The following is a 22,331-nucleotide window of genomic DNA, read 5'->3' as shown; positions in this document are numbered from 1 at the left end:
GCAGTTTATTAGTCCATTAAAATTTAGTACAATATGGTGAAAATTTTAAGTATTTTTTTTTATAACGGTGTTATGAATTTGTTCCATACAAAGTATGTTCTAAAATTTTTTTATATGGAAAAAATGCGAAACACCGTCAACAAAAAAATTGTCAAAAATCAACGGCACGTTCCAGCTACCTTAAATTTTCACTTTACATACTAAAATTTTTAATTAAAAAAATGCAGAATTTTCATAATTTTTGCATAAAATGTGAAATTTGGATTTAAGTTGTGTTTGTAAGTAATCAGCTGTACTTTCATAAAAAATAATAAGCTAAAATATCGCGTCCCAGTTCGTATTTGGGTCAACTGAAAGTTCTACAGTTATGTAGGTACATAAGTTAATTTATGTACGAGTATGTACTTCTATTACTCCATTTTTCTACTATAAGTGCATTTTTGATTAACAAACAAAAAACAAATTTTAAAACTGAATTTATATATATAAACTAAAGCGGTTACGCGCATATGCACTTCTCTTGCTCCATTTTTCTAGCATTAAGTGATTTATCTGAGTAACAAAAAAAAATTTTAGAATTTGAATTTATAAAACCAAACTAAAATTCGCGGTTACGCACATATGCACTTCTCTTGCTCCATTTTTCTAGCATTAAGTGATTTATTTGATTAACAAAAAAAAAATTTTGAATTTGAATTTATAAAAGTAAACTAAAGTTTCGCGGTTATGCACATACATACATACATATATGTATATGTACATCCATTTCTTTATCTTTTTCTACCATTAAGGTACTTCATTTGATTATATAAAATCCAAAAGCCATCGACATTAAAAGTTACAAATCCAAATAGAGCTTATAAAAATTAAACTTAAACGAATATTTAAAAAAAGAGTAAACAGCAAGTTTTCGAAGAAATGAATTTAAAAAAAATAATAATAATAAAAACTAAAATATTCTTTTGTAAATTTAATCACAAAATTTAAGTCAGCTTGTGGTCAGTTCTTCAAATTATTGTTTTTCTGCACCTTATTGACCGCAAATGTCGAAAAATTAAAACGCTAATTTATTTCGTCAAATTAGTATTTTATTTAGTTATGTATGCATTTCGGTTGACAGCTGATCAACCATCATCAGCGCGCGACTACTGAGCACTAATCAAAATAGACAAATAGACAAACAGGTACAAAAGTTGTGAACATACATACAAACATAAATACATACATACGTACAAAAAAATTTATTAAAAAATGTTAGGAATCCAGCAAAGTTGGATGCTTATGAATCCCTTTTTATTTCCATCAACAATAATTTAATGCACCTAGAACCTGGCGCAATTAATTCTCCACTATTTAGCTGTGTAAGAAAGTAAAATAATTCCTTTGTTTATGCCAATTCCACTTGTTCCCTTTGTTTATATTTTTTAATGTGTTTCTCTGTATAAAAGTTATTTTTCGATGTATACATATGTATGTATTTATGTTTGTATGTATGTTCACAATTTTTGTACCTGTTTGGCTATTTGTCTATTTTGATAAGTGCTCAGTAGTCGCGCGCTGATGATGGTTGATCAGCTGTCAAATGAAATGCATACATAACTAAATAAAATACTAATTTGACGAAATAAATTAGCGTTTTAATTTTTTCGACATTTGCGGTCAATAAGGTGCAGAAAAACAATAATTTAAAAACTAAAAGTTTCAAAGTATCTACCTAGATGTAAGTGACGTTTTTCGACAATATTGTGGCGAATACTGCGGCAACACAAAGCGAACAACGAGAAATAGGCAGAATGTTCGAGGAACGACGTAGAATGTTCCACAAAGAGAAACGTCAAGTTGGATGAACACTGCGAACAGCGAGAGAAAGAGAATCAGCGATAAACTTCAGAATGTTCTAGAGTTGCCATAAGTGCCAGCGCAGGTATATAAGGGCGCCGCCACAGCGAGGTGAGTTAGTTACAAGACAGCAAGCTACAAGTAAAGTGAGCAGAGAAGTGAGTTGCGAATAAGCAAGATATAAGTTTAATTGTGTTACCAAGTTTAGTTAAGCGCTGTTATTGCTTTAACAAGTATTGTAAAGTGTTTTTACTGTATTAGCGAGTATTGTAAATTGTTTGTTGTACAATAAAGTTAATTGTACTACAATTTGGTCATCGATTGCATTTATTTAACAATCCAGCGATACGAACCGAGAGATTTGGGAAATCCGGACGAGGTTTAAGGATAATCGTAACAATTGGTGTCAGAAGTGGGATTGTTAAATAAATCCCGAAGGATAAACTACTGAAAATGGCGAAAATTCAGGACTTAAAGATTGAGGAACTCAAACAGGAGTTTGAGAAGCGAAATTTAGCAACCTCCGGAAGAAAAGTGGAGCTACTATCACGGCTGCGAGAGGCTATGGAAGCAGAAGGCATCGACGTGGACAAATACGACTTCCAGGGTAAACTCGACGATGCATTCGCAAAGGATGAACAGAAGGATGAGGCCGCTTGTTCGTCGAAGGAAGTGCAGCAGATATACGGGAAGGTTGAAGAACAGCAAAAGTCCCCAAGTTCATCAACAGCTATGGACATGAACACGTTATTGGCTGCCATGTCACAGATGTCATCACAGATTTCATCCCAGTTGCAAGTGCAGGAAACACGCATATCATCGCAGCTAGATGAAAAGATTACTCAGCTACAAGAGAATTTATTCAAAAATAACTCGGAACTCAGAGAGAGACAGAATAAAATCGAGGAACGACAAGATAAAATCGAAGCGCTTATTAAGGAAAAACAGGACAAAGTCGAAGCTAAGGTGGACGAGCTTGAAGATCGTCTCCGGGGGTTGCAGTTGAATCGTCCAGCTAATCCGACGAACGCTCCCAAGGTAAAGACTCCATCCTTTGATGGCACTATTCCTTTCCAGGTCTTTAAGCTCCAGTTTGAGAAGACAGCTACAGCAAATCTCTGGAGCATGGAGGATAAATCCGCTGCACTGTTCGTTGCATTAAAAGGACCTGCAGCGGAAATCTTGCAGACTATTCCTGATTGTGAAAGGAACAGTTATGATGCGTTAATGGGTGCAGTGGAAAGACGTTATGGTAGCGAGCACAGATTTACCAGATGGAGCTGGAGAATCGCTGCCAGAATCCAACGAGACTTTACAGGAATTCGCCTCCGAGATTGAAAGGTTGGCTCATTTGGCAATTGGGGATGCATCTGGTGAGCACCTCGAAAGAGTAAAAATCCAGAGGTTTATCAACGGAATGCGGGACGTGTATACAAAGCGAGAGACGTACGCGAATCCCAAGCCAACATTTGCTGAAACTGTCTCGTATGCTCAGACGCGTGAAACGGCGGCGCTCCTAAGTAGACCAGCCTACAAAGCACATCGCGTGGAAGTGGAGACACCGGACGAGACAAAGGAAATGCTGAAGAAGCTAATCCAACTGCTGGGCGAGAAAAAGCATGGCTCTGGCAAATGTTTTAAATGTGGAAAGCCAGGCCACTTCGCCCGCGATTGCAGCGCAAGCTCCGGTGCGCTCAACAATTCAGAAAGACGCAAACGCAGGACTGAAGGAGACGAATCCAACTCCAATCAGTCGTTAAACTAAAACGAGCCAGCAGCAAGGGGCGCGCGCTGGCTCCCGCAATTGAATGCCCCATAATCTCCGTCACACACACACATTCCATCATTCGATCTGATTTGGTCACTAAAGAGGTAAGGCCATTACCTGGAGCAAGGTTGAGGACAGCAACTGGTGAGGACACCCAAGTTGTAGGAGAGGTAACATGCAAAGTCGCAATAGGGAATGTGACGGTGTTACACAAGTTTATAGTCGCGGCAATTATGGATGAAGTCATCATTGGATTAGACTTCTTGCTTGATCAAGGTATGTAGATCAACATGAAGAACAGGATTATGACGTATAACAACATGGAAGTGCCCCTTCGGTTTGGGTATGATGGTCCGTACAGCAGCAAGCGAGTGATCCTAGAGGAAAGCGAGCAGATTCCACCGAAGTCAGAAGCAGTTGTGTGGGCAAAGATTGATGGAGATTGTGGGACAAACAAATTGTGGGTTGTTGAAGCAACACAAAATTCTACACCGGACGTACTTATTGGTAAAACCCTGGCTAAGACGCAAAAGGGTGGACGCGTCCCAGTTAGAGTGCTCAATGAGTTCAAATCACCAGTCAAACTCCGAAGAGGAACTGTACTGGGGCAATGTCGAGAGGTAGAGGCAATCTTCAACTGCGAAAAATTACCTGAAAGCGATTCCATTGGCGAGAATGACATTGCGGAATACATTAATGCACGGACGGAAGGGTTGAAAAAAAAAATAGCAGCACAAGGCTAAGGAACTTCTCCGAAGATACTCCAACATATTCGACAAGGCTGGCGACAAACCAGGCAGGACTAACGTTGTGAAACATCGCATTGATACTGGCGATGCAAGGCCAATCCGTCAAGCTCCTCGGAGTGTTCCACTTGCCAAACGTGAAACTGTTAGCCAAATAATAAAGGAAATGAGCGAGAGTGGTGTGATTGAACCATCGGCGAGTCCATGGAGTTCGCCGGTAGTACTTGTGAAGAAGAAGGATGGTCAAATGCGGTTCTGCGTAGACTACCGGAAACTAAACGATGTGACGAAAAAGGACAGCTATCCTCTTCCCAGGATCGATGACACTCTGGACTCGTTGACTGGAACAAAGTGGTTCTCAACACTCGACCTTAAGAGCGGTTATTGGCAAGTGGAGGTAAGTGACGAGGATAAGGAGAAGACAGCTTTCAGCGTTGGAGATGGTCTGTGGCAATTCACGGTGATGCCCTTTGGAGTATGCAACGCTCCTGCCACTTTTGAACGACTTATGGACCATGCGCTCAAAGGACTGCATTGGAAAACATGTTTGGTGTATCTAGACGACATTATCGTATTGGGTAAAAGCTTTGAGGAACACCTGAACAATATGGATGAAGTTTTCCAGAGGATAGGTGGCGCTGGTCTGAAGCTAAGTCCTAAAAAGTGCTCACTGTTCAGGAAGGAGGTGAACTACTTAGGGCACAAGGTGACAACGGAGGGCATCTGTACTGCGAAGGAAAAGATAGAAGCAGTAAAGGATTGGCCAAGACTTAGGAACTTGCACGAACTACGAAGTTTTCTTGGGCTATGCACCTACTACCGCCGATTTGTTCCGAATTTCGCCAGCGTTGCTAATAGCCTCCACGAGCTCACTAGGAAAAATAGAGCCTTCGAGTGGAACAAGGAGCAGGAGGAGGCTTCTAGACTCTGAAGGAACGACTATGTACTGCACCTATGCTAGCGTATCCCGTTCCAGGTGCAACGTTTATTTTGGACACGGATGCTAGTGGTTATGCCATAGGAGGCGTACTGTCGCAGGTAATTGATGGGCAGGAGAAGGTGGTTGCCTACTCTAGCAGGTCGATTGGAAAACCAGAAAGGAACTACTGCGTAACTCGGAGAGAACTACTAGCGTTGGTGGAGTGCGTCAAACATTTCCACAAGTACCTCTATGGGCAACGTTTCCAAGTTCGAACGGACCATGCAGCGTTGAAGTGGCTCCTACAGTTTTGAATCCAGAAGGACAGCTAGCTCGGTGGATTGAGAGACTGCAAAGTTATGGCTTCGCTATTGAGCACCGCAAGGGAAGGGTCCACGGTAATGCTGATGCCATGTCCCGCCGACCATGTAGCCTGGAATGTAAACGCAAAGGCGTACTGGGCACAATGGAACAGCTTAAAATTAATATCTGGCTGTTTGCATAGGGTATGGGAAAGCGAAGGTGGCCAGTGCACCCGCAACCTGATTGTAGTTCCAAGGATAAGAATTCCGGATGCACTCAAGGAATTCCACAATGGTCCTAGTGGAGGGCACCTGGGAATCACGAAGACCTTGGAGAAGGTTAAGCAGAGGTTCTATTGGGTTGGTTGTCGGCAATCGGTCGCAGAGTGGATTGCTAACTGCGCGGAGTGTATTGCAGCTAAAGGGCCGAAATCCAGAAGTCACGGCCAGATGAAGCAATATAACTCAGGTGCACCTTTCGAGCGGATTGCCATGGATGTAGCCGGTCCATTTCCTATGAGCGCACAGGGAAACAAATACGTCCTTGTGGTTATGGACTACTTTAGCAAATGGCCGGAGGTATACCAGGAAGCTAAAACAGTAGCGGAGGTATTCACCTACAATTGGGTTGCAAGATACGGTGTACCTATAGAGCTGCACTCTGACCAGGGAATAAATTTTGAATCGGCGGTGTTCCAAGAGATGTGCCACATACTGGATATCCGGAAAACTCGAACAACGGCTCTTCATCGGCAATCAGATGGCATGGTGGAACGGTTCAACCGAACCCTGGAAGAGCATTTGCGGAAGGTCGTGGACAAGAATCAAAAAGATTGGGATGTCCGCATACCCTTGTTCCTGATGGGATACCGGTCAGCAGTGCATGAAAGAACGGGTAAAACTCCTGCAAGGGTAATATTCGGCAGTGAGCTCCGTTTGCCCAGTGATCTGAAGTTTGGGGTGACTGGTGATGCTAGAAGAATTGGAAAAGAGACGTCAAACATCCTGGAAGAGGAGCTCAGAGAGATACATGCTCTTGTGAGACAGCGCACACAAATTATGAGTGACAAGATGAAAGCCAGGTATGATAAGGCGATGAATTCCGAGGGTTTCCAGGAAGGAGATTTGGTGTTGCTGTACAATCCACAACGAAAAAAAGGTTTGTCCCCAAAACTACAATGCAACTGGGAAGGTCCGTATAAGGTCGTAAAACGGCTAAATGACGTAGTGTATCGGATCCAGACCGTTGGGAGACCAAGAAACAAGATGAAGGTGGTCCACTTGGAAAGGCTAGCAGCGTTTGGAACTGCGAGTGTGTCTGATCGGCCCGATCAGACTTAGGTGGAGGGCAGTGTGGCGAATACTGCGGCAACACAAAGCGAACAACGAGAAATAGGCAGAATGTTCGAAGAACGACGTAGAATGCTCCACAAAGAGAAACGTCAAGTTGGATGAACACTGCGAACAGCGAGAGAAAGAGAATGAGCGATAAACTTCAGAATGTTCTAGAGTTGCCATAAGTGCCAGCGCAGGTATATAAGGGCGCCGCCACAGCGAAGTGAGTTAGTTACAAGACAGCAAGCTACAAGTAAAGTGAGCAGAGAAGTGAGTTGCGAATAAGCAAGATATAAGTTTAATTGTGATACCAAGTTTAGTTAAGCGCTGTTATTGCTTTAACAAGTATTGTAAAGTGTTTTTACTGTATTAGCGAGTATTGTAAATTGTTTGTTGTACAATAAAGTTAACTGTACTACAATTTGGTCATCGATTGCATTTATTTAACAATCCAACGATACGAACCGAGAGATTTGGGAAATCCGGACGAGGTTTAAGGATAATCGTAACAATATTAAACATTACTAGCTTTAAGTGACCCAATATAATTGTCTTTTTCCAACAATATTAAACATTACTCCCTTTAAGTGACCCATTACAATTTTTATCGATCGATTTAATTGCTTTAACTTTTTTCCAAAATACAACTTTCTGGAAGTTACTGAAGGTTTAACCCCAAAACCATATAGCGATATACATGTGTAACAATACGATATTTACTCTATAAATACAAACAAAATTAATACCAAATTAAACTCTTTGCAATTGCATGTGAATAGAACCCAATATTCCCACTGCATGAAAAAGTCCCTTTTATTGCATGCCAATTTTCAGCTGTTGGCCTTTTGAAAAAGACATAAGTATTTTTAACAATTCAATTTCTTTTAATATTATTATTCGAAAATGGTGGACGATAGCTTGTTTTTGAAAATTTTGAACCTCCACTTTGAGATTAGCCGGTTATGAGCGAATTCGATATACAATTTAAAGCATATAAATCAGATTTTGATAAGATTACTAAGCGCATTTTACAAAATAGACCGTTGTCTACGATTGCGAAAAAATTAAACGAGTGCAAATATTCGCTTATCACAGCTTACAATAATATTTTACTACTAGTTATTGGCAATAGTCCGGCCCATACCTGTAATCTCAAGGAAGTGCCGGGAAAGCTAGCCCGTTGCAAGGAAGAGTTAGCAAAGTGCTTTACTAAACTGAATTGCCACGTTAGGATTCCACCTGATAGCGTATCGCTCATTTGCGAATCAGACTTAGCTGACTCTGAGTCAGAAGTTAAGTTAAGTGACGCAAAGTTGGAAGCTTCGGCACAATTCGGTCTTAAAAGAAGTACGTCACTTCCATCTTTTAAAGATCTGCTAATTGTAACGAGCCGGCGACAGCTACCAGTTCACCAAATATTTCGGCAATTTTTAAAGAATTCTTAGGCATGGCTACCCCTGAACAGAAGAAATCCTTTATTAGTCTTTGTGCCTCAATCATTAGGGAAAATTACGGCGATCCGCTAGCACTTGAAACGTTTATCGATAAAATTAATTTAATTGAAGATTTTGCAGACGAAAATTGAAATATAACTTTTATATAATTTTTGAAATCAAAGCTCGAAGGCAAGGCACGTGAAGCAATTCCAACAGAAGTCAATTCAGTTCGACAAATCAAAGATGCGTTGAGAAACAGAATAAAGCCAGACAACTAAAGTTGCAGCTGAGAAAATTGCATCTTTACATGTCATAAACAACAATTATACGGAATTTGCTAAGCGTGTCGAGGAGCTTTCGGATGCATTAGAGCGTTCTTTGATCATTGAAGGTATGACACAATCTAAAGCTCATGAAATGGCAGCCGAGCAAACAGTTAACGTTTGTAAACTTAATACTCGGCCGGATTTGGTCAAATCAATCTTATCGTCAACTACCTTCAGTGATTCAAAAGACGTAGTGGCAAAGATGATAGTCGAACAAAATAATCAAGTGAAAGAGCGTCAAGTGTTAGCGTTTCAATCCCGAGTAAATAGGCCAAATAGTTTTAGAGGTAGATGCAGAGGTCACAATTTCAATAGGTACAACAATAATAATTTCAGACGTAACCACTCTAACTTCAGTAGGTACAATAATAACGGTAATAACAGTAGGTACAACAATAACGGTGCAAGGCATAACGGCAATTATTTCAATAATAATAGCAATCGGTCATCGAATAACAGCAATCGGAACAATAACAGCAACAATAATAGTAATAGACGTCCAAATTCACGCAATAATGCTAATGTGCGCGCTTTAAACGCCACGCCCCTCAGGAGCGAACACTGAGGGCGGAGGAATTGGACAATTAAATAAATCTTTTTCGACAAAGGGCATTTGTTGCCTAAATTTAATGGGTCAAACAAATTTTGTACGTTTTTAGTCGACACGCAAGCCGACCTTTCTCTAATAAAAAATTCTAGCATTGATAAAGATTTTTCTATCAATACGAACGGTATAATTAACATTACCGGTGTCACTTCCAATACTGTTTCCACTTTAGGTACGATTACCGTTAACTTGACTTTTACTGATTTTTGCATTAAACATACTTTACATGTAGTAAACGATGACTTTAACATACCATCTGACGGTATATTGGGTAAAGATTTTCTAAAAAGTAACAAATGCGTTATTAGCTACGCAAGCAATTGTATTTCCTTCTGGGTAGGCAACGAAAAAGTCGCGATACCAATCCTACACGGAACCGAAAGCGACACTTGCATCATACCACCCAGATGCGAAGTTTATCGAATTTCCGATTAAGGCCATTCACCAGATACCCTTTTTGTAGAATCGCTAGAAGTTGAACACGGTGTATTCACAGCAAGATGCATAGGCGCATATTCATAGTCATATTTAGTTCACAACTAAGGCTATCTGCACACTTGTCGTCCAATCATAGTTGCGCTATCGTCTCGCCCTGAAATTTTGAGCCGAGCACATGCATTTCAAAGGAGATCTGCACACTTGTCGTTATCGGCTAGTTATCGGCAAATCGTAGAAGATGCAGAAACGGATAAGTACGGCACTGTCGTTTGCTAATCGTTGTGCACGCATTGTTTGTTTACATTTTATGGGGGAAAATTAGTGAAAAAGTTAATATTTGCATTAAAATTGTATAAAAATTAGTATTTTTTTGCATAAAATCTGTGGAAATTATTAAAAAGTGGATAATTGCATTAAAATTTAATAAATATGAGCGTTTTAACTATAAAATATGACGAAATTGTATTAAGTCTCTGTGTGCATACACAAAACACATTCCAGGAAAAGAAAAGAAGAGATATTACTGGAAAATTACGTCTAGAAATGTTGCAGCACAGTCTATATTTAAAAAATTGCAGGTTTTTGTAAATATTTCGCGAAAATATCAACCAAAAAAAACAGAAAATACCTGCTCCAAGTGAATTTTTAGACGCCAAATGAATTGAAATATCACGACCAAGTGTGCAGAAGTGTAATCGTCATGTAATCGTTGCTTCATGACGATAACTATGACTCAACTATGATTGGACGACCAATGAGCAGAAAGCCTAAGTCGAAACTATCCTAAGGCTATCTGCACACTTGTCGTCCAATCATAGTTGCGTTATCGTCTCGCCCTGAAATTTTGAGCCGAGCACATGCATTTCAAAGGAGATCTGCACACTTGTCGTTATCGGCTAGTTATCGGAAAATCGTAGAAGATACAGAAACGGAGAAGTACGGCACTGTCGTTTGCTAAACGTTGTGCACGCATTGTTTGTTTACATTTTTTGGGGAAAAATTTGTGAAAAAGTTAATATTTGCGTTAAAATTGCAAAAAAAAATTGTAGATTTTGCATAAAATCTATGGAAATTATTAAAACGTGGATAATTGCATAGATTCTATAAATGTGTGCGTTTTAACTATAAAATATGACGAAATTGTAAAAAGTCTGCGTGCATGCTCAAAACACATTTCAGGAAAAGAAAAGAAGAGATATTACTGAAAAATTATGTCTAGAATTGTTGCAGCACAGTCTATATTTTAAAAATTGCAGGCGTTTGTAAATATTTTGCGAAAATATCAACTAAAAAAGCAGAAAATACCTGCTCCAAGTGAATTTTTAGACGTCAAATGAACTGAAATATAACGACCGAGTGTGCGAAAGTGTAGTCGTCATGTAATCGTTGCATCATGATTGTGACGATGAAGCAACTATGATTGGACGACCAATGTGCAGAAAGCCTAAGTTACACCTAAAGCTACTCATAGTCCCCTTAGTTTCGACTTTTCTGACTAAGTACCAACTTAAAATTTAGTTTCGGCTGCAGCTGCAATTAAGTCGTAACTAGGAAGAAGTATCTTATTAAATTAAGGGGAAAAAGACGAAATATGTAACAATTAAGTTGGTAGTAGATATGTATGTATATGTATGTTTCACAGCATGCTTCCGATAAGCATCGACGTCACATCACTGCGGTTGTTTTGGCTCTTTCACACAACTAACAAGAAAATCATACTTCAATCATTTGCATGAACATGAAATGCAAGTAAAAATTATATAAATGGATGATCAAACTTGACATTATTTAATAAAAATGTTATTTTTCCAAAGTATCGTAAAGAAAAATCGATACATTTTCACACTCGTTTTGCTATATCGTAAAATAAGGTAAAACCACTTAGTGGAAGTCTGAAATGCGACTATGAATAGAAGTGAATTTTGAGTTGGTACTTAAATTTAAGTTGCAACTTTATTAGTTTCGACTTAGTAGCTGGACTATGAATACGCGCCATAGTTAATAGCAGTAACCCAGTTATCAAAATCATAAATACCACAGATGACGTGAAACATGTAAAAAATTTAAATATTCGGACTGAAAAAATTTCTGAATTTCACCTTTAATCAATTAATAAGACCAATACAGAAGACTCACGAACGAACGAATTAACAATTATTTTGAAAAACCAAATCCCTTCAGAAGCTAACAACAATTTACTTGACCTTCGCATAAAATATGCCGACATTTTTACTCTGGACAATGACAAAATGACATTAAACCATTTTTATGAACCAAAACTTAGGTAGACTGACACTGACCCGGTATATGAAAAAACTATCGTCTGCCATATTCCCAACGTGAAGAGATAACACGTCAAGTTAATAAATTGCTAGAAAACGATTTAATTGAAGGAAGTTATTCTAATTACAATAGTCCTCTAATTTTGGTTCCTAAAAAGTCTACTAATGGTCAAAAAGCATATCGTATGTGCGTTGATTTCCGCGCAGTCAAAAAAAAACTCATTGCGGATAAATTCCCTCTCACACGAGTTGACGATATTTTAGACAATCTTGGCAGAGCTAAATATTTTTCTACTTTAGATTAGGAATGTTCGATATCGTATCGATTATTCTGAATATCGATATTTCATGGCACGATTTTTTGAATCGATATTCCAAGGTCGATATATCGAAGACATCGATACTTTACCCGCAATATCGATATTTAAGTTGAAATTTATCTTTCATCTACAAAAAAGTGTATGGGAAAATACTAAAATAGGTTTAATCAGCAGCAAGTGCAGGGCATACAGAAGCAGCGCATGTGAAGCAGAGGTGTAATTATACTCGGCATAGAGCGCATAATTTCCCAGAATCAGCTGCTCAGTGTGATCAATTAGTCTGTTCCACTACTCCAGCATTTAGTTAGGAAAACGTAACTGAAAAATACTTATTCATAGCTTAAATGAAGTCGACACTAAAGTTAGTTGCTGCTTTTTGTCATAATTTTCAATAAAATGGCGGCAACTAGCTTTATAATTGACTTTGTTTCGAATATAAATATGGCCCAATGTATGTACAAGAACGACTTCTCAGTAGTTCCTGTAAATCTGATGGGTACTGGAACAGACTAATGAGAGCAATGACAGTGGCATCTTTCTTTGAAAATGTCACATAGCGAAAAATCAAAATTCTCCAGACTTAGCTGCCATGCCCTGTCATGCGCTGCGTAGGATAATCGCTTGTATGCAAAGCTCGTTAAACAGATACGATATGTGGCAGTACTCATGTTATGCGCTGCAGCACAATACAAGTATAACCAGCGCTTAAGATTTTCAACATCGACCAACCGACGTCCATCTCGGTGAACGTAAGTTCCGCAGGGCTGTCACTGCTGCTGCAGCTCGCTTCATACCGGCAGGATGTATAACGGACCCACGTCCAAACTTCCCTGCCGAAGCGGCTGTTCTAGCCGATGAGCGTGATAGCCTTCGTCAGGCCGATCCCGGAGATCCCCGTATCAGGGATCTCAACGCGGAGATTCGGCAACTAGTAAACGTACATAGAAGAAGTGGGAAGAGCATCTGAAGACCTGTAACTTCACCTCTGTTGTGAGTAAGCTTTGGTCAACCGTGAGGTCACTGTCCAATCCGACGAAGCACGACGACAGAGTCGAAATTTCTTTCGGCGACCATGCTTCGTTGGACCCGGAGCGATGCGCGATCTATTTTAGCCGGCAGTTCATACTGCATCCTCCGGTGGACAAAGCCAAGCGTCGAGTGACCAGAAGGCTGGCCTCCAAAGCCATGGGTCCCGACGGAATATGCATGCTGATGCTGAAAAATTTGGGTCCTGCGGGGGTAGCGTACCTAACGGAGGTCCTCAATTTGTCTATGGCCACTCTCATCATCCCAGACATCTGGAAGGTGGGGAGAGTGGTCCCACTGCTCAAACCGGGGAAACCTGCCAACAAAGGAGATCCTTATCGGCCGATAACACTCCTTTCCCCGGTAGCGAAGACAATCGAGGCCCTGCTGCTCCCGTATTTCACAAACCACTTGACCCCAGCGAAGCATCAGCATGGTTTCCGTAAAGTGCACAGTACAACAACAGCACTTAACGCCATAAACACTCAGATAACTCGTGGCCTTAACCGAAACCGTCCCTGTGAGAGAACGATTCTAGTAGCGTTGGACTTGTCAAAGGCGTTTGACACCGTCTGCCATTCCACGCTGCTAGAAGATATAGAGGCTTCTTCTCTCTCACAGAGGCTCAAACGGTGGTCGGCAAATTATCTGAGTGGTCGACAATCGTCGGTAATGTTTAGAGACAAATCGAGTAAACTTAGAAAAATAAAACAGGGGGTTCCACAGGGTGGTGTCCTTTCCCCGCTATTGGTTAACTTTTACATTTCAAAGCTCCCTCAACCACCAGAGGGAGTCTCGATTGTCTCTTGCGCCGACGATTGCTCGATCATGGCGACTGGGAATGGAATTGATGACCTGTGTTCGAAAGTATACGGGTATCTCTCCGAACTTTCTCGCTTCTTCACTGCAAAGTGTCTAGCCCTCTCCCCTACGAAATCCTCTGCGACCCTGTTCACAACCTGGACGAAGGAGGTCAGGCTACCGCTGGGAATTCACGTCGATAATTCCGACGGTGAATAATCCCAAAATACTCGGAGTAACATTCGACAGCCTGCTCTCCTTCTCTGCGCACGCAACCGCTATTGTCAATAAAGTACAGAGCCGCAACAAGGTCCTCAAGCCGCTAGCCGGCAGTACTTGGGGCAAAGACAAAGAAACGTTGCTGGCAACCTACAAGGCAATAGGCCGGCCGGTTTTAAACCACGCAGCGCCAGTGTGGTCGCCGGGGACTAGTAGGACGCAGTGGACGAAGCTACAGACTGTACAGAACACCGCACTCAGGACAGCGACAGGATGCCTCCTGATGTAGCCCGAACATCAGCTCCACAGCGAGGCACAAATGCTCCCCATAAAGGAGCACATCATAATGCTCTGCAAGCAGTTCCTGATCGGGAGCCACAGAAGTGGCCACCCAAACAGACAACTGCTTGCAGAGTAGCCCTCGCCTAGGCACGACAGGAGGCATCTATATGAACTGACGGACGAAGTCAGCTTACCGACTGGCCCTGAACGGCATTCACAGGGAGTCAGTCTCGAGTTATGTAGACTCAAGACCTGTGAATGCCGTTCTAGGCATACCGCCACCGGACATAGACGAGACGGAGCTTCATCCGCCCCGGGAGACACGAACGACAATAGCCCAACTCCGCTCTGGCTACTGCAGCAGGTTAAACTCCTACCTGAGTAGATTGAATGATGATATGCCAAATGAGTGTCCGGCATGACTCGAAACATCTCTTCGGATGCCCGTAAAACCCGACAACCCTAACGGCTTTGTCCTTGTGGACCGACCCGATAGAAGCTGCACGCTTCCTAGGGCTGCCGTTAGTGGAACTTGACGACAACGACTGAGATATCAACCGATCTGGGCGGGGTCGTTGTAGCCGCTACAACAACAACAACATTTTCAACATCGATTTTTCCGATGTCGATATTGTTCAGCCCGATATATCGCCATATCGATTTTACATGCAATGAACTAAATCGATTCATGATATCGATACTTTCATAAATATCGAGCATTCCTACTTTAGATCTTTTTTCTGGATTTCACCAAATCGCCTTACATGAGGATTCACGTGATATAACTTCTTTTAGCACAGACCGTGGAGCATATCGATGGAAAGTATTGCCATTCGGTTTAAGTATAGCACCCAACTGATTCTCGCGAATGATGAGTATAGCTTTTTCTGGTATTGCACCCAACGTAGCATTTTTATATGTAGATGACATTATTGTTATAGGCTGCAGTGAAGCATATCAGATTAAAAATTTAGCAAAAGTTCCACACACTTGTCGAAACTTCAAACTAAAACTTAATCTGAATAAATGCAATTTTCTTCGGCCGGAAGTTACATTCCTAGCCCATAAATGTCCAGCCAAAGGTCTTTTGCCAGACGACACCAAAATAAACGCTGTTAAAAAAATATACAAAACCGACTGATAAGGATGCGGTTCGACGTTTCGTAGCGCTTGCTAATTATTACAGGCGGTTTATACCAAATTTTGCGTCTCCGGCAGCGCCTTTAAATAAATTAGGCAGGAAAAAAGTTGAATTTATTTGGGACAGTGCGTGCGATAAAGCTTTTGAATCTTTAAAACCAGCGTTAATTTCGCCAAAATTGCTACAATACCCCGACTTCACTAAACAGTTTATTATTACTGTCGATGCCTCGTAATTTGGGTGTGGTGCTATATTAAGCCATGACCAACCATGATGGAAATGATTTACCAATATGTCGAACTTGAACTTTTAGCTATCAAACAGTTTCGACCGTATGTTTACGGCACTCTCTTTACGTTGAAATCTGACCATCGACCATTAGTTTATCTTTTTAACATGAAGGGCCCGTCGTCAAAGCTTGCTAGAATTCGCCTAGAACTGTCAGAGTATGATTTTACGATTGAATACATAGAAGTCAGGACAAATGTCGGTGCGGACGCATTATCACGGATTACAATGAACGAACTAAAAGACTCTACTAAACGAGTTTTAGCGGTAAAAACACGTTCAATGACGAAGCAAACACAATTGGAGTACGATAACTTACCTTTCGCTTACAAAAGCCGACCTACCTTAAGTCCCAAATAAATGCACTTACCGTGCGCAACAACAATACGCCGGGCCAAACTAAGTAAACAAATATACGCACAAAAGGGAGACGATAAAAATATCAAGCAACTGGCTGGCTCAGTGGAGACGGCGGAGTTGCTAGCAGAGGGAACAACAAGACAGTATACAAACTAAATAGAATGCACTAGTTATCACACACAATAAATATGAAGCTACCAATACTAGGGTGGGTCGAAAAAACAAGACAAAAAGATTTAACACCACAGAAATCAAAACAAAACTTTATTTTTGGGGCGCACCCAAGGTGAGGTCCAACCAAAAGGTTACGAACCCACTCGCACTACCGCCCGTGCTGCCGGAGATATCTTTAAACCGCCTATATGACTGGGCTCAGAGTGCAGGATGCTAAACAGGATCGGAAAGGGAAAATCAATAAGAGGAAGCCTGCCGCCAACAATAACGCCTGAACACAGATACACAAAAAGAAAACGATACTTATCGGCGGTCGGAATATGGCTCCCAAATCCGGTGCCGACTTCACCACGCCTCGACTTGCGCTGCTCCTCGAAATTAATTGCTACTGCTACTCCAACCTAAGTGCCTCACCTGGCACTTACTGAATTTTTATTCAAGATAAAACACTTCGCACTACCCTATTTATAAAAGCACTCGCGCTCGCAATAAGGATGTTGCCATTCTCAAAGCTCGCTTATAACTGCCCCGGCACGCAGTTGCGAGCCAGGCCGCAACCTACGCACCGGTACGCAAACCGTTGGAGTGTCAGCGCCGGTGTTGTTGGTGCCCGATCAATTGGCGCCGGGCCGATCATTCTAGACGCGAATTGGGCGCTTTAGCGGTCGCCACCACGGCGCACACAAACAACACCATGGACTTTCCATTGCCATCATACGGCGGACAACAAAAGTGCCGCAATAGGTGAGAACAAAGGCGACACCCCTACTACGGTATTTCGCGTCATCTCTCATTCCTAAATTCTTACTCTCGGTCGGCACCGTTTTGGGGCGGAGTGCCCTAATGGAGGCTTTTCCCCTTTGCGGTGGCGCTCCACCGACAAAGAACTATTTCGCTCAACTTGAGCTCATTCTACTATTTATTTAGGTATGTACATATGTACACTTGAGTGTCGGTTAGACCTCACTCCTATCGGTTGGAGTGAAAGGAAATTGGTAAATATAACGAAGGGGGAACAAAAGAATATTTTGTTGCGGCCAGTACGCGACAACCCCACCCCTTCCTCCTTAAAAACAAAGCCCGCTTTCTTTTCCCGACAAACCTATTTCCTGTCCATCCCTGTATGGCCTTAACACCTTCACATTCCACGTCCCTTTATCCCGACCTGCTTCGTCCACCGGAACATACGTCCATGGCGATACCTTCTTTTTTACTACAAAAGGTCCTACGTACTTCGGCGCCAACTTCGTTGCGTAGAAATTTGCTGCATCTGACAGAACGAAATTCTTCTCCAAACCAGCTCTCCTGGCATATATTGAACGTCCCTCCTCCTAAGGTTATATTGCTTCGCTGACTTGGCACTGGCCTCTTCTAATCTAGACCTCACAACCCGCCTAATATCTTCGAGCTTCCTTGCTCGCTCCTGAAAATCTCTCCTGTCCTGATCTCCCAATGAATCAATATAGTCGCTGCTAACTTCTAACGCCATCTCCCTACCAAAGTTGACAAAATATGGCGTGGCTCCTAAAACTTCATGCTGCGCTGACCTAATGAAGCAAGCTACCTTAGCTAACTGTTGGTCCCAAGTCCTCTGGTTATTCGATACGTAAGCCCTAAGTGTTGTCTTAATTATCTGGTTTATCCTTTCGGCCGGATTAGCCTGCGGGTGATAGTGGGCGGTGTACCGGATTTGGGTCCGTTGTCGCAGACCACCGACCGAGGAACTCCGAACAAAAGAAATACCTGATCCTCAAGAATCTTCAGATGCCCTTCGCCGTGGCAGTAAGTAAGGGCAACAAAAGTGGGAATTTCGAAAAGTAATCTACTACCGTTAAAATATACTGGTAGCCTTAGGTTGACTTCACCAAAGGCCCTACCAGATCTACGCAAATCACTTCCCAAGGCTCGATTGCCTTGGACCTCTCGACCATACCCCCAGCTGGCTGTGAATTATCAGGCTTAACCTGCTGACAAACTTTACAATTCCTCACATACTTCGCTATATCCGCCTTCTTCTGTGGCCAATCAAATTTTTGTGCAACCCTAGCGAAAGTTTTTCTGACATCCATATGACCCGCCAACTGTTCATCATGATATTTCTTTAGAACCACCAACCTTTCCTGGCGCTCTAGAACCTTTTTCCAATCCGACGAGTTTCCATAGATAGAGGGGAACTTCGACCTAACGAATTTGTAGAGGTAGCCACCTTCTACTCTCCACGCTGGATATGACAATGGTTCCTTATCAACAGAGCGAATCATTTTCAACAACTAAGGGTCACTAGTAGAAACTTCAGACACAACTGGCAAACTACGAGACAACATATCTGGAACCACATATTCTTTGTCCTTAAGGTGTACAATCTCAAAATCGTACTGCTGAAGCTTTAATGCCCAACGCGCCAACCTACCACAAGGATCCCTCAAATTGTTTAGCTAGGGAATAGTGATCAGTGACAACCGTAAACTTAGCGCCCTCAACATATGGTCGCAATTTCTCTACCGCCCACAGGACCGCTAGACACTCCTCTGTCTTTGAATCATTTTTCTTGTTTTTATTCAGGGACCTGCTCAAATACGCTATAACCCTCTCACCGTCCTCAAATCTCTGGGTCAACACTGCTCCTACACCGAAATCAGACGCGTCTGTCTGGATTGTGAAAGGCCTCTCAAAATCTGGACAGCTCAAAACCGGCGTTGTCACTAGGCATTCCTTCGCCTCCCTAATGCTCCTTTCTTTGTTAACTCGGTGAGGGGCCTAACTAATTCCGCGAAAACTTTTCTAAACCTACGGTACCAGGATATTGTACCTATAAAGGACCTAACCTGTTTGACATTTTTGGGTCTCTCGATGTTAACCATCGCCTCTACCTTCTCTGGATCTACGTGGTAGCCTAAATATTTTAACTCTGACCTACAAAAATTGCATTTAGCCCTGTTCAACCTAAGGCCTGCTTTAGCTAACCTATATACTTAAAACTACTTGTAAAATTTCGAAATGCTTCTCAAAATTATTCGTGACGATAATGATGTCGTCCAGGTAAACAAAGACATGGGTCTCTAACTCTGGACCTATGGCCGAATCTATAACTCTTTGCCAAGTCGCAGGTGCATTATGCAACCCATATGGCATTATCCCAAACTGGAAGAGACCTCTACCTGGTCTCTACCTGGCCCTAGCCTCTCTACTGCCTAGCTCGGAGTGGTCCACTATCGCCGCCAACGACTCCTGTTCCGGTTGAGAAAAGCTCCACCTCATCTTCATCAAATCCGGGATGATACCCGCCTTGGTCCAAAAACCGACACAAAGGATAAGACTCTGAGGCAAACCGGGGACTACGAGCCACTCCAGGAGGACCGACTTGCCCTCCACCTCGATTGGCAACGAAACCGAACCTAAAACTGAAATATGGCCTCCATCCGCCAAAGTCACTTTTAAAGAGTTGGGTAAAGAAGACGCCCTAATGCCCCAAGAACTCAAAATACTCCAACGGAAATGACCAATCACCGTCCTCGTCGCTACAGAATCCAAAAATGCTCGAAAAGTTGAACCAACAATTGTTATGTCTAAATACGGACGCTTATCGAAGCCATCCGCCACCACAGAATATGCTAACATTCGACTCACCGAAACCTACTTTAGCCAGCTGGGAGTTAGCAGTATTACTAACTCGCCCTATAAGACCACCCGACCTGCTGTCCCAGGGGTCTACCTCCCGTTTCCCGACTTATTTCCCGACCTAACATTAAATATAACGAAGGGGGAACAAAAGAATATTTTGTTGCGGCCAGTACGCGACAAATGCAATGACAATGACGACAAGTTTTCATATAATTTCTCAAAAAAATACCTCGGGTGAAAACAAATATAATATACACTGAGGAAACGCGTTGTAAAAATGAAAATTTTTTATCTGATTATTATCGTTTAAAAATGTTCGTATTTAAATTAAGTGAAAAGCGCTGCCCCCGTCATGATATCAAAATCGTGCTTTGCGACTTCAATGCCAGGGTGGGCAAGGAAGGGATCTTTGTAACCACCGTCGGAAAATTCAGCCTCCACGACGAAACGTCCGACAACGGATTGAGGCTGATCGACTTCGCCGGGGCCCGAAACATGGTAGTATGCAATACTAGGTTCAAGCATAAAAAGATCCATCAAGCTACGTGGCTGTCTCCGGATCGAAAAACGAAAAACCAAATCGATCATGTTGTGATAGATGGAAGGCACGCTTCCAGTGTTTTAGACGTACGCACACTCCGAGGCCCAAACATCGACTCGGACCACTATCTTGTTGCAGCCAAGATACGCACCCGCCTCTGTGCAGCAAAAAATGTGCGCCCAAATATGCAAGGAAAGCTTAACGTCGAAAAGCTGCAATCACAACAGACAGCCAGTGCTTTCGCTACTCGACTCTCACACCTGCTCTCAGGGAGCACTCTTCAACAAACCGACATACGCGAGCAGTGGAACCACATTTCCCGCTCATTAAGTACCGCCGCCGAAGAAGTAGTCGGATTTCAGCGAGCCCGAAAGAACAACTGGTAGGATGAGGAGTGTCAGGAAGCTGCAAAGAGAAAAGATGCCGCCTACAGGGCCACGCTGCGATCGGGCGCAACGCGCGCTATGTGGGACCGCTATAGGGATCTGAAGAGGGAAGCCAATTGCCGCAATAAGGAGAGAGAGGCCGAAATACGTGAGTGTGAAGAGCTTGAAATGCTGGCCGACAGGAAGAATGCCCGAAAATTTAACCAATGAGTTAGGCGACTTACGGAAGGTTTCAAGACCGGGGCGTACTCCTGTAAGAACAATAATGGCGACCTAGAAGCTGATGTCCAGAGCGTACTTAAATTATGGAGGGAACTTTTTTCCGCCCTATTAAATGGTAGCAGCACGGAAAGTTGTGGAGAAGAAGAACCCGAGCCCGCAGTCGATGATGACGGAGTCGACGTTCCACCGCCTGGCTATGACGAGGTACTTATAGCAATAACCCGGCTGAAAACCAACAAAGCTGCTGGAGCTGACCGCCTGCCAGCTGAGCTATTCAAGTACGGCGGCGAGGAGTTGATAAGGTGCATGTATAAACTCTTGTGCAGAATATGGTCAGATGAACGCATGCCCGACGACTGGAATTTAAGTTTGCTTTGCCCAATCCACAAGAAAGGTAACCCCGCCATTCGCGCCAACTACCGCGGGATCAGCCTTCTAAGCATAGGTTACAAGGTCTTATCGAGCGTATTGTGTGATAGACTGAAGCCCACCGTCAATGAACGGATTGGGCCTTATCAGTGTGGCTTTAGACCTGGCAAATCCTCCATAGACCAGGTATTCACAATACGCCAAATCACCACATATTTGTCGACTTTAAAGCCGCTTTTGACAGCACTAAAAGGAGTTGCCTATACGCTCTATGTTTGGCATCCCCTCAAAACTCATACGGCTGTGTAAAATTACGTTGAGCAATACCACTAGCTCCGTCAGAATTGGGAAAGAGCTCTCCGAGCCGTTCGCCACAAAACGGGGTTTCATGTGACTTCTTTAATCTGATGTTGGAGAAGATAATAAGAGCTGCAGAACTGAACCGCTCAGGAACAATTTACTACAAGAGCGTGCAATTGCTGGCTTATGCCGATGACATCGACATCAACTGTAACAAAAACCTCGAAGTCTGTTCTGCAACTATCTGGAAGTATTTTACATAAAAAATTTACTAAGTATTGCC

The sequence above is a fragment of the Rhagoletis pomonella genome, unplaced genomic scaffold (genome assembly GCF_013731165.1).
Source record: "Rhagoletis pomonella isolate Grant_MI unplaced genomic scaffold, Rhpom_1.0 Rhpom_scaffold_00002, whole genome shotgun sequence".
NCBI lineage: Eukaryota > Metazoa > Arthropoda > Insecta > Diptera > Tephritidae > Rhagoletis > Rhagoletis pomonella.
The sequence above is the reverse complement of the archived record's forward strand: the minus strand, read 5'-3'. Positions refer to the sequence as shown.